The following is a 10904-nucleotide window of genomic DNA, read 5'->3' as shown; positions in this document are numbered from 1 at the left end:
AAATGGATATACTAGAGTAAAGTGTTCATAAAAACACACAGATTAGTGGGGGGAAACACCATTGGGGGAAATTGCTTTGCAAAAAGGTGTGCATAGTAGGAGAAATTCACATTTAAATGCTAATGAATTTTCATAAGGATTTTTTTAAAAAATGCAAACGGATGTGGAAATGTGGGGAATTTAGAGTAAAAGTGAGTGAAAAATTAAAATATATGTGGGGGATCTTGGAATGCTACATAGAGATGGGGCTGAAGCACAGAGGAAGAAAGGTCACATCTTTTAATCAAATATAGAATTTAAACAAAAATGCTGATATTTGATTATTTATCTTTGCATGTGGCATGTTGATGTTCCTGAGCTCTCTAGAGAAAGAAACCAGAATATGGCAGGTCATTGCAACAAAGGACTCCTCTGGAAGTCTGTTTAATTTTGCATTTCTGATGATTTGGGCTCATAATGGTATTGGGACAATCACACACATTCCTGCTTTCCATACTGTCTGTGCCTGAAGAGGTTGGGGGGCAGCCACACTGCTTCATTTCCAATCAGTACATATCCCGTAACTTCCTCATGAAATCTTGTAGCTTTTAATGCCACAAATCTTCTGGTTTATTTTTTAATCCTGCTTTTGTTGTACCACAGCCCCTCCAGACAGTAATAATGTAGTAGCATTGGGGAAGCGTCACTAAACCCACCACTAATGCCCTATTTTTGCTTCCATGGCATGTTGCAGAATACACCAGTCTGGTGAGGTAGAAATTCTGTAAAACCCATTATACGTAAGGCCTGATAAAAAAAAAACTGGTAAGAACCTAACACTGACAGAGTGAAAAACCACTCCAGATAAGATACAAGGAGGGTTCTGCACAGAGAATGTTTTGGGTGAAGTTGCATTTCAAGGACTGTGGTTGGATGAAGAGATATGGGTGGCAGAAGGTGGTTGGTCAGAGGATGAAACCACTAAGACGACATCTTTGTCCTATATAGAGTATGTTCTTATGGAAAGATCTTACAGACTCTTTGGACTCTGTCCTGTAATCCATTACTGAATAAAGTCTGACCAATTGGGGCTTGTTGTGAGGCTCCATACTGACAAATTTCTCCTACATTTGAGAGGGCCCTGGTCTAGCCAAACACCAGGGACAGGCCAAAGCAGATCACGTGAAAAGTTAATTAGTAGTAAGAGAACTTCTAGGTTACGTGAAGTTGTTTATTTGCTTGTTTGCCTGAACTTGTAAGAGCCTTGCCTGGGTCATTGCCTGTAATGAGCAGCTGTGCATTTTTAAAATGTGGTGCTGGGAGGCAGGGGATTTGGTATTTTAGAGCTAGACTAATTTATGCAGAAAATAATTTAATTTCCATATTGGCCACTCCAACAGTTGGAACTTTACGTAATGCCATAAAATGCAATTTATGGCCTGCATACTATAATAAAAATGTGCTTACATAAGGCAGTAAAAAGCAACCTCACATACAAACATTAAAACAAATGTTACAAAGAAGAAAGGAAGGAGATAATGTATGAAATGGAAAACCCACAGCTGATTCCCTGAGAGCATCTGGCAAATAAACAAGCCTTCAATAGCTTTTGGAAAAGGGCTTGGGAGATGGCTGAGTCAAGTGGCTGTTGACCACAGTTGCACAGGCCTGCGGAGATTCTCCAGTCAGCAAAACACTTAAACGAAAGGAGGTTAATTTGTGGAAATCATCTAAACAAGTCTTTGTTTTTGCGCTGAGGGCCTTGGATCCAAAGAGAAAGGTTGCAAACAACTTTGGGGGAAGGCAGCAAACATCCTGGGTGGGTGTCAGGAGGCAGTTGGAGGATGTAGGGCGGTCAACAGATTGAGAAATGTTGGAGGGTATGTTGTACGGTACAGGAAAATTTCTACCCACACTCTCTCCAGGCAAGCAAAAGTCACTATCAAAGACCAGGGACATATTTTAGCCAGGCAAAATCAGTCAAGGAGGATGTGAAGAAAGACCAGTGGGTAGTGTGGTCTGGGAAGAGTTGCAAGAGACAGGAAGAGACATCTGCAGGACTCTGGTTGGTTGCCCAGAAGGGGATGTGGTCTTTGGGCTAAGAAAGGTTTCCTCATCCTTGTTATACTGAAAAAGATGTCTTATAAAGTCCCCCCCCCCCACCAGTCCTACCATCCAATTTCATCTTCTGTATACATGACTTATTGCAACAAATTTTATCGCACAAGGTTTTTATAGGGTTTGCAAAACAAATCAGTTTGGCATTCCTGGGGAACGGTAAAGAAAAATCCTTTAAGTAGGCAAACGATGATTTCAGGTACGGATTGTGAAGAATTTACAAATGAGGGCCAGTGTGAGTGATGAGGTTTTTCAGCAAAAAAAGGACAGATGATAAAATACAGACATACAATGTTTATGGTTTGGTATAAAATCTGTGTCTGTACTTGGAGATTGAAAAATGTCCGGGAAGATAATCAGAAAGCCAAACTCAAAACACTTCAGCTATCTCAATGTGATGAGATGAACGGAACTGATTATTTTGAGCTTTTACCCAGAAAACGGAAAAGAGCCAGGATGTTCCGGCCAACAAAGTTTCTTTGGTCATGATAATCTAGGTCTGAATATCTGCCTAAACAAAATGCTAACTTGCTAACTATCCTAGAATTCAGCTGTTCAGATGAGAAGCTGGGCCAGGCCATTTGTAAAACAAAACATTTCAAATCTTTCCCCAACTTATTTGTAGCTTGCAGAGATCCAGATGGTAGTGTACAGCCTGAGCGTGTGTGTGTGTGTGTGTGTGTGTTTTTCCAAAGGCCATTATCTCAGATAGCAGAAGTTTTGCCTCCATTTAATGCTGCATCACTGAATGGCCAAAGAACACACCTATTACTCATGGCATGAGCCATGAACCAGAAGGGGAATGGGCTGCAGTTATGTAACTGGAATGCAATGCAAAGCCCATCATTGCTAATGAAGGCTCCAAGGAATGTTAATAGACTTAAAACAATCCTGTCCAAAGCAAGACATCTATGCTGCGTGCGAGAAGGATCCACCCAGACTGCCCCTGCAATGGCCATAATGGCTTCTCTCCCTGTTTTGCTGCGCTATTCAGCACCCATTCCAAGGCAAATCATTTGCGTTAATTTCCTTCTGCCCCAGTTCATATAAGCAAGCACCATTGCTTTCTCCTCCCCATCTTGTTGCATCATAGTATGGAAAGGACAGATTGCCTTAACTTTCATGTGATGTTCCACCATCTGCACACCTACACATATCATTGTGATATGTTGTCAAAGCAAATAATTTATATTTTAATGTGCACCTGAACTGATAAACGAGTTACAAGCTTCCCAAGAACATTAAAGCTTTGTCATGTATAGAGTACTCCCAATTCTCCGAAAGGCTTCTTTATTTTGCCAAAATAGGCCCACACACACACAACAGGGAAATTCCAGTATGCTTGTGAGGGAGGACTCAGAAGTCTGCAGAAGGGCATAATATATTTAGAATAAAAAATGAGGAGGAGGGGTGGAAACTTCCCAAAAGCTGACCTGGTGAAGACTGAACATGCTTAGTGGGCATGGAATGCTGGCTGTTGCAGAGGAAGGAAATGAAAAATTTGCTTGAAATCTGGACAAAATCACTTCACGCTAGGGATGGAAGAGGGCTGATTTTGCCCGCCTCGAGGTACGCCTATGCACTGCATCAGCAAGCTCACTGCAATTAGTCACCAGGACTAGTTGTACTCCAGGAGAAATTTCATAAACATTTAGTGTTGGATGTCAGTCCAAAAGTGTAACATTTTCCCTTTGAAGATAGTATGCAGATGAAACTAATGTCCTAATACAGATTGGCTAGTATCCCGGGGACAGAAGCAGCCACAATTACAGATTTCAAGACTTGGGAAAATTCCCAAGAGAACCGAATTGCCAAAGCTGTGCTTTGAACGTGGGAAGAGCTTTTTCCTGATAGAATGTTTGCCAATCAGTGCACTTGTTTGTTATGCATAGTGTGCAATGGGCCTCACAAAAGATGCCTACTGAAGAGGAGGTATTAATGGACCCAATGCTTTCGTCACCTGGATATTTGTGAGGAAGAAAGCACTTGGAATCCCGCCAGATAGTTTGTGGTTGATGAGAGCCTATGTATCCTTTAAGCAGCACATTATTAATTCTTTAATTTCCATACCGCTTTATATTTTTAAGGGGAAAAAACCCCTCAAAGTGCAATTTTTCTAGAAAAATAGGTGCCAGAACTTATAATGACAATGGTGCCTACCTGAGAGGTGCTGGAACTGAGTTCCAGTGGGTTCCAGCTGAAGAAAGCACTGTTTGTAACACAAGAAACCCGCAAATAAAACAATGACAGAAGAAAAGCAAATATAAAGTATACATTAAAAGCAATGCAATTAAAATGGGAAACTAAAATATTATCTTAACTTCACAAAGGAGGTCAATTGCAGAATGCACATTTAACACAGCAAAGTAAACAACAACAAAAAAGTGTTAACATTTCAAAAGAAAGCATTTCTAAAGGAAGTCAGATATTAAAACAGCACAATTAGCAAGAGAATGAAATATTATAATAAACATAGTACATACCTGTTGCTGCCAATCCTGCCAATGGTGGTTCGTGGCAGGCAGAAGCTGTGGAAGCTCAAGCTCGACGATTACAGTCTGCACTAAGAAACAGCCAAGATGATTTCTGGCCTCTTCAGCAGCTTCAGCTTTTGTAGCTGGAGTCAATCAGGACCTGCCTTCTCAGGCCAGTTGGCAAAAGGCCTGCAAGGCAGGAGCAGGTCTACCAGGACTAACAGCCAAGATGTGTATTAGCTGTTGTTTCACACTTCCAGTCTTCAAGATGCAAATGGAGGTGGGAGTGGGGACTAGTAGCACTGGCCTCTAATACATGGCAATTATTTCCAGTCTCAAACTCTCTGGCTCAGATTAAATATCTGATCCCTGTCTTGCTGTTGAAGTAAAAGTGAATGGCTACACTGGCAGACACTCCTATAGCATCCTGGTAACTCTTCTAACATCCACCAATCATGATGTTGGTCACCAAAGATGCCCATACATCAGCCATGCAGAAAAGTCTACATACAGTGATGGCAATGGCCGTGTGTCATCACTCAACCCAATACTCTCAAGATCTCCACAAACAATGCCAGAAAGAGACCAGTAGTCTCCACTCCAGCACAAGCTCCCAAGGCACTGTGGTTGGGTAGTCTACACAGAAATCCCAGCGGCATCTCTGAAGAAGAGTTTTGTCAGTATTCTTAACTGCAGTTGGAATTTGGGGGTTGTTCCTTGATGCGAATGGCTGCCAGACTCTGAGACCATGTAGGAAAGGTTATTTTGTTCTTTTGAGGTTCAATTCTTTATTATGGGGAAAGCGTGAGGACATTTTTGGCACACTGACAAGCAGATCTGGGGACAAGTCTTCCTGCTATTCAGGTTGAAATCCATGGTGGTTGTGCCAAAATGTTAAGTGAAGTGTCTATGTAGGTTATCAGTAAATATCTGGTCTCTGCAATACTGCTGAGATGGCAGTCACAGTATATATACTCAAAGTCTGAGCTTGGGTGTGAGGATAAGGGCTTGCTTTTCTACTGCTTCTGAATGCAAAAGCTTTTCTTGTAGGCATAAGCACAGGTAGTGGGGAGCATAACAGAGAGAGCTGGTTCCCTATCCCCTCCCCATCTTATTTAGATGGCAGCAAGAATTATTCCAGATCAAGGGCTATCTCTGAACCCACTTTTTAGCATGTGATCCAGTTGCAGTTCAGAACTATCCCGCACCAACCCTGCATTAATTGCCAGATGAACATGCTTGATCAACTAAGTGTAATTTTATATATGTCTATTCAAGAGTGCAGTGGGACCTTCCCCCCAGTGTAGGCAAAGATCTCTTTGTAGATTAAAATGTGGTTTCTTTCTAACATTGAGACTCTTGAAGGACCTGGTGCCTGCGGGCTGCAAAGATTAACTGTCTCCTCTCTCACTGCAGGGGTCCCAGCTTGAATAAAATATTGTGGGGCCCAGGTAAGCCCCACCCCACATAATCAATCACATGACATGGTGCACACACACCACCTGAATGGCAGTGTCCACCAACTTTTTTGGGGGGGCCCAGCTGCCTCAGATACTTTATTGGGGGGCCAAAGCTCCCACAGCCCCTAGGAGTTGGCCCCTATGCCTCACTGTATTGAAAACTTGATGAAAAAGAAACAAAAGTTAGCTTTTTCTTCCAGTTTGTATCCAGATCTAACACACTCTTTGCTTTTCAGTGCAACTAGTTGCTTTTTCCAGTGAAACTACTACACCTTCCAGTTGCATGTGAGTGAAACAGACAGTACTTAATTGCAATAAATATCAGCATATCTTTTAAATGAGACACCTGTCACAACATAGATAGATGCTGATGCTGTTTATTCTTTAAAGCCATGTAATAGGGATTATTCCTTGGCCAGCATCCAGACGGCAGCTTGACTATTTCTGCACACCAGGAGTGGGAACTTAAATAAGCCCTGCCCCACATAATCACATGATGCTGTACATGGACACCATTTGAATGGCAATGCCCATCAACTTCGGAGGGGCCCAGCACCCTCAAATATTTTATTGGGAGGGCTGAAGGGACCTTGGCTGCAAACCAGGGTTTTTTGTGCTTGATTTCCCCAACCCCAACAGTAGCTTACGTCACTAGAAAACTCTTTTTGAACCTGGTTGGATTTCTAAAAGCATATGGGTGTCTGTTATTCAAAGTAGACGGGGAAGTCAAAAACCCTATGAGGCATATCCAAGCCTTTGGGCCTGCCAGGATAAGCTCTTTGGATCCTGGCCCATCTTTGATGAGGAAAACAATATTGACAGTAAAGTAAAGGTAAAGGGATCCCTGACCCCTGACCATTAGGTCCAGTCGTGGCTGACTCTGGGGTTGCAGTGCTCATCTCACTTTACAGGCTGAGGGAGCCGGCGTACAGCTTCCGAGTCATGTGGCCAGCATGACTAAGCCGCTTCTGGAGAACCAGAGCAGCGCAGGGAAATGCCGTTTACCTTCCCGCCGGAGCGGTACCTATTTATCTACTTGCACTTTGATGTGCTTTCGAACTGCTATGTTGGCAGGAATGTTGACAGTAATGTTCCTTTATAGTGGGGGTGGCAAAGTGACTAACCTTTTTCTGCCCAATGGCTGCATTTCCTTCTGGGCAACCTTTTCAGGGGGGCACATGCCAGTGGTAAGCAGGTTCAGAGGCAGAGGAGAATAGAGCAATGGGTGTGATTTTTACCTTTGTACAGTAAAGCAGGTTTTACACAAATGGCCAATGAGTGTGAAGTGGGGCCAGTGAGGAGGAGCGTGGCCTGGGAGTGGGGGTATGGTTAGGGTCGGGGTACCCTTGGAGAGCGTTCCAAGGGCCAGATAGTTGTATCTGCCCCCCAGACCTGAGGTTCCTCATCCCTGCCTTATAGCAATGAGCGGTAGTGTGGAATATGGAGTTACATCATATGTCTCGTAGAATATCCTTAAGACTTCTGCTACAACTTTGAATTTCATATGTACTATATGCCAAAATACTTGAAAATATTTCCAGCTGAAGATAGGCCATGCCTGGTTAGAAATGAAGAGACTAGTAAATATTTTGGGTGAAGCATCCAACAATTGCTTGGCAGGATCTCTGCAGTCCTTGTCACTCTCAGCTTCCCTTTCTGGCCCTTTTCTATTGGGAGATAGACCCTGCCCTATTGTACACTAAGGGACTGGGATGTTGCGGTGTGGAAAAGAAGTAAAAGTATGCCAAATTGATCATTTTTTAGATGTATACACATTTGCATAATTATTTTGCTCACCGTATTTCCATAATATAATAATAATTATTTTAAAAGTATCAATGCATGTACAGTATTTTCCTTTATATATGGCCTTTTCTCTTTAGAAAACTGATCTTAGAGACCCTCCAGTTGACCTGTACATTGAGCATTCATCCTGATTTACTTTCCAAAAAGAAGAAGTCCGATTCTTTTAAAAAGTGGGTTTGTTGCACTAGGGTGACATAATGCTTTAATACCCTTTAATTGTGGAAATCTAAAGTTCCAGCATGTGCTTGAAACTTTCCCGCAAAATAGTGAGTCAGGAATCACCCTTAATTGTACTAAATAGTGTTATCTTGTCCTTGGTTGAAGTTAGTGTACAGTACATGCCCCTTTTTGCCCATAGGATGATTATATCTTTTCCCCCCAACTGCTAGACAGAACTCTCTCTGTACTCTAAGATTACATTATACATGTATAATTCTTGCATAGTTTGTTACATTGCCTGGAGCAAACAAATTGGAAGCTTGTAAAGGCAACTACTCCATCAAATTTTTTTAGAATGCAGGAAGACTAGAAAGTATGCCGTGTTCTATTATAAAATACATGCCAATCTGGTAATGGAGCAGCAGCAGACATAAGACTATTAGGCTAATTAAAAAAAAAAATTGTTCAATGGGACGTAAGATTCCAGTAGCAGAAGAAACGAACTTGTCTTTTCAATAGTGCTCAATTTCAGTCAGGAAATATGAACTCTGTCCCCACTTGACCCTTTTCTGTGTGACTCCTACAATATTCAGTAGTTCTGTTAATGTTTCCAAATCACATTCTTCACTATTGCTACAATTCACAGCTTCTCTTTTGACAATCTGTGCAGTGAGCCTAGTTAGAGATTAATATAACCTTTGGATTAATTAAAAAGAATGTGGTGGACTGCATCTGCTGTCCATTGAAAGACCACATTATTTGGCCACAGCTGTGGAGGCAGAGTCTGTTCTCTTATGGTAACACTGTCAAGATACACCTAAATATGTCTGTATTGTTATTGAAAAAACTTCCTTCTCTTGGCGAAGGGCTATGCAGACCTATGGGTTGTGCTCCACTAGGCAGAAATAAGAAATAGCAGGCTCTCAAATGGACACAAGGAAATTGGTAATGCTGAAATGAATTTGACCCACAACAGTTTCCAGGGAGGTGGAATACGCCTTTACAAGTTTTGCAAGCACATCATAGAATAATAGAATCATAGAATCATAGAATCATAGAGTTGGAAGAGACCACAAGGGCCATTGAGTCCAACCCCCTGCCAAGCAGGAAACACCATCAGAGCACTCCTGACATATGGTTGTCAAGCCTCTGCTTAAAGACCTCCAAAGAAGGAGACTCCACCACACTCCTTGGCAGCAAATTCCACTGTCGAACAGCTCTTACTGTCAGGAAGTTCTTCCTAATGTTTAGGTGGAATCTTCTTTCTTGTCAAATCTTTGGATTTGACACTTGGCATCCTTCTTCTTTAAAAGATGGTGGAAGGGAAACAAACCAGTCAAATTGTGTGTTAATTTTTGATGCTGATGTTTCTATGTTGATGTCAAATTTCAAAATCCAAATTGCAGAGGATTTGTTTTCTTGATTGCCTCTAAACCTTAATTTCACCTGTAAAGATGGATTATAAAAGCAAACATTTTCGTCATGTTAAATATACATTCCATGCATGTAATCTGTTGACTAACTGGGATTAACAGAGTATCATGACCACCAAGACTACAAAATTCTAGTACCTTTTGACACCATCTGTTTACAAGATCAGGCACTGCAGTTGTTCATTAGTTGTAGCTTTCAAATTTCTTCCATGAGGGAACTGCTTTTGGTTCAGGAATATCACAAATCAAGCTGTAATACATTGCTTGGAAAGTGGATTCTCCCCCCCCCCCCCCGATTTTAGAGCCACCATCACTGATCATGAATGGCACAACTTCCTCCACATAAAGAGTCAATTATATTGTGGTTCTACTGCTGGTGCTCAGCGTGCAAAGAGAAATGGAAACTAATGGCTCTTAAGGTCATTGTCACACGCAGAGCAGCAAATCTGCAGACTCTGCTCTTCTGTGTATGTATCCTCTGCAGTTCCTTGCAAGTTTTCTCAAGGTCCTTTCACAGGAGCCTGCCCCTAAAACATTTCTTAACCACCACCAATAAAACTGCTTACACATGCATTTCTGGTATCTCCCCATCATTTAACCTTCCCTTTTAGAACAGGAGTCTTTATTCGATTATGGAATTACAAATAGGTCAACATGACTGTACTCTAGTTTTGCTTTACATCAAGCTCCCATGGCAGCCATTTTGTGACTGGTACCTACAGCACACTCTCAAAATTCAAAATGTACCCACATAACCCACTGGCCCCAAATGTTTTGTGAGGCCTAAGCTAATGGATGGTGCATGGAGATGGATCCAAAGAATTCCTGGCTGACATTTATTTGTACAGTGGTACCTTGGTTTACAAACTTAATCCGTTCCGGAAGTCCATTCTAAAACCAAAGCGTTCTTAAACCAAGGCATGCTCTTCCATAGCAGCGGGGGACTCAATTTACAAATGGAACACACTTAACAGGAAGCGGAACATGTTTTGCTTCCAAGGCAAAGTTCACAAACCAAAACACCTACTTCCGGGTTTGCAGCGTTCTTAATCCAAGTTGTTCATAAACTAAGCTGTTCTTAAACCAAGGTAGCACTGTATAAGCTGTTGGAACTACACATTATACGCAAATACACATAACAGACCCTGATAGTGTTTTTTCCCCTATTTGAGAAGATCAGGCATGGGAAGGAGCAGTTTTGAACAGGGAAGCAGCAGGGGGAGAGAGGGTGTTTAATTAGGAGACCAGACACTTGCTTGTAAGAGGCAACTCAGCTCTGTACTGATGAAGGGGAAGGGAGCTGCAGTGTTCTACTCTACCCACTCCTTCTACCCTATCAGATCAGGTGGGAAAACAGAGCACATTACACCCTTAAGCTAGCCTGATGCCCTCAGGTGTGAAGGATGCTGTCTGGTTGACAGTGCTGAAATAAGATTCAAGTGCCACTCTGATTGGATTCTGTATGTGGAATAGGC

This window comes from Podarcis filfolensis, assembly GCF_964270895.1.
Source record: "Podarcis filfolensis genome assembly, chromosome: 3".
In the NCBI taxonomy this organism is placed as follows: Eukaryota; Metazoa; Chordata; class Lepidosauria; order Squamata; family Lacertidae; genus Podarcis; species Podarcis filfolensis.
This window is presented reverse-complemented; position numbering follows the sequence as displayed.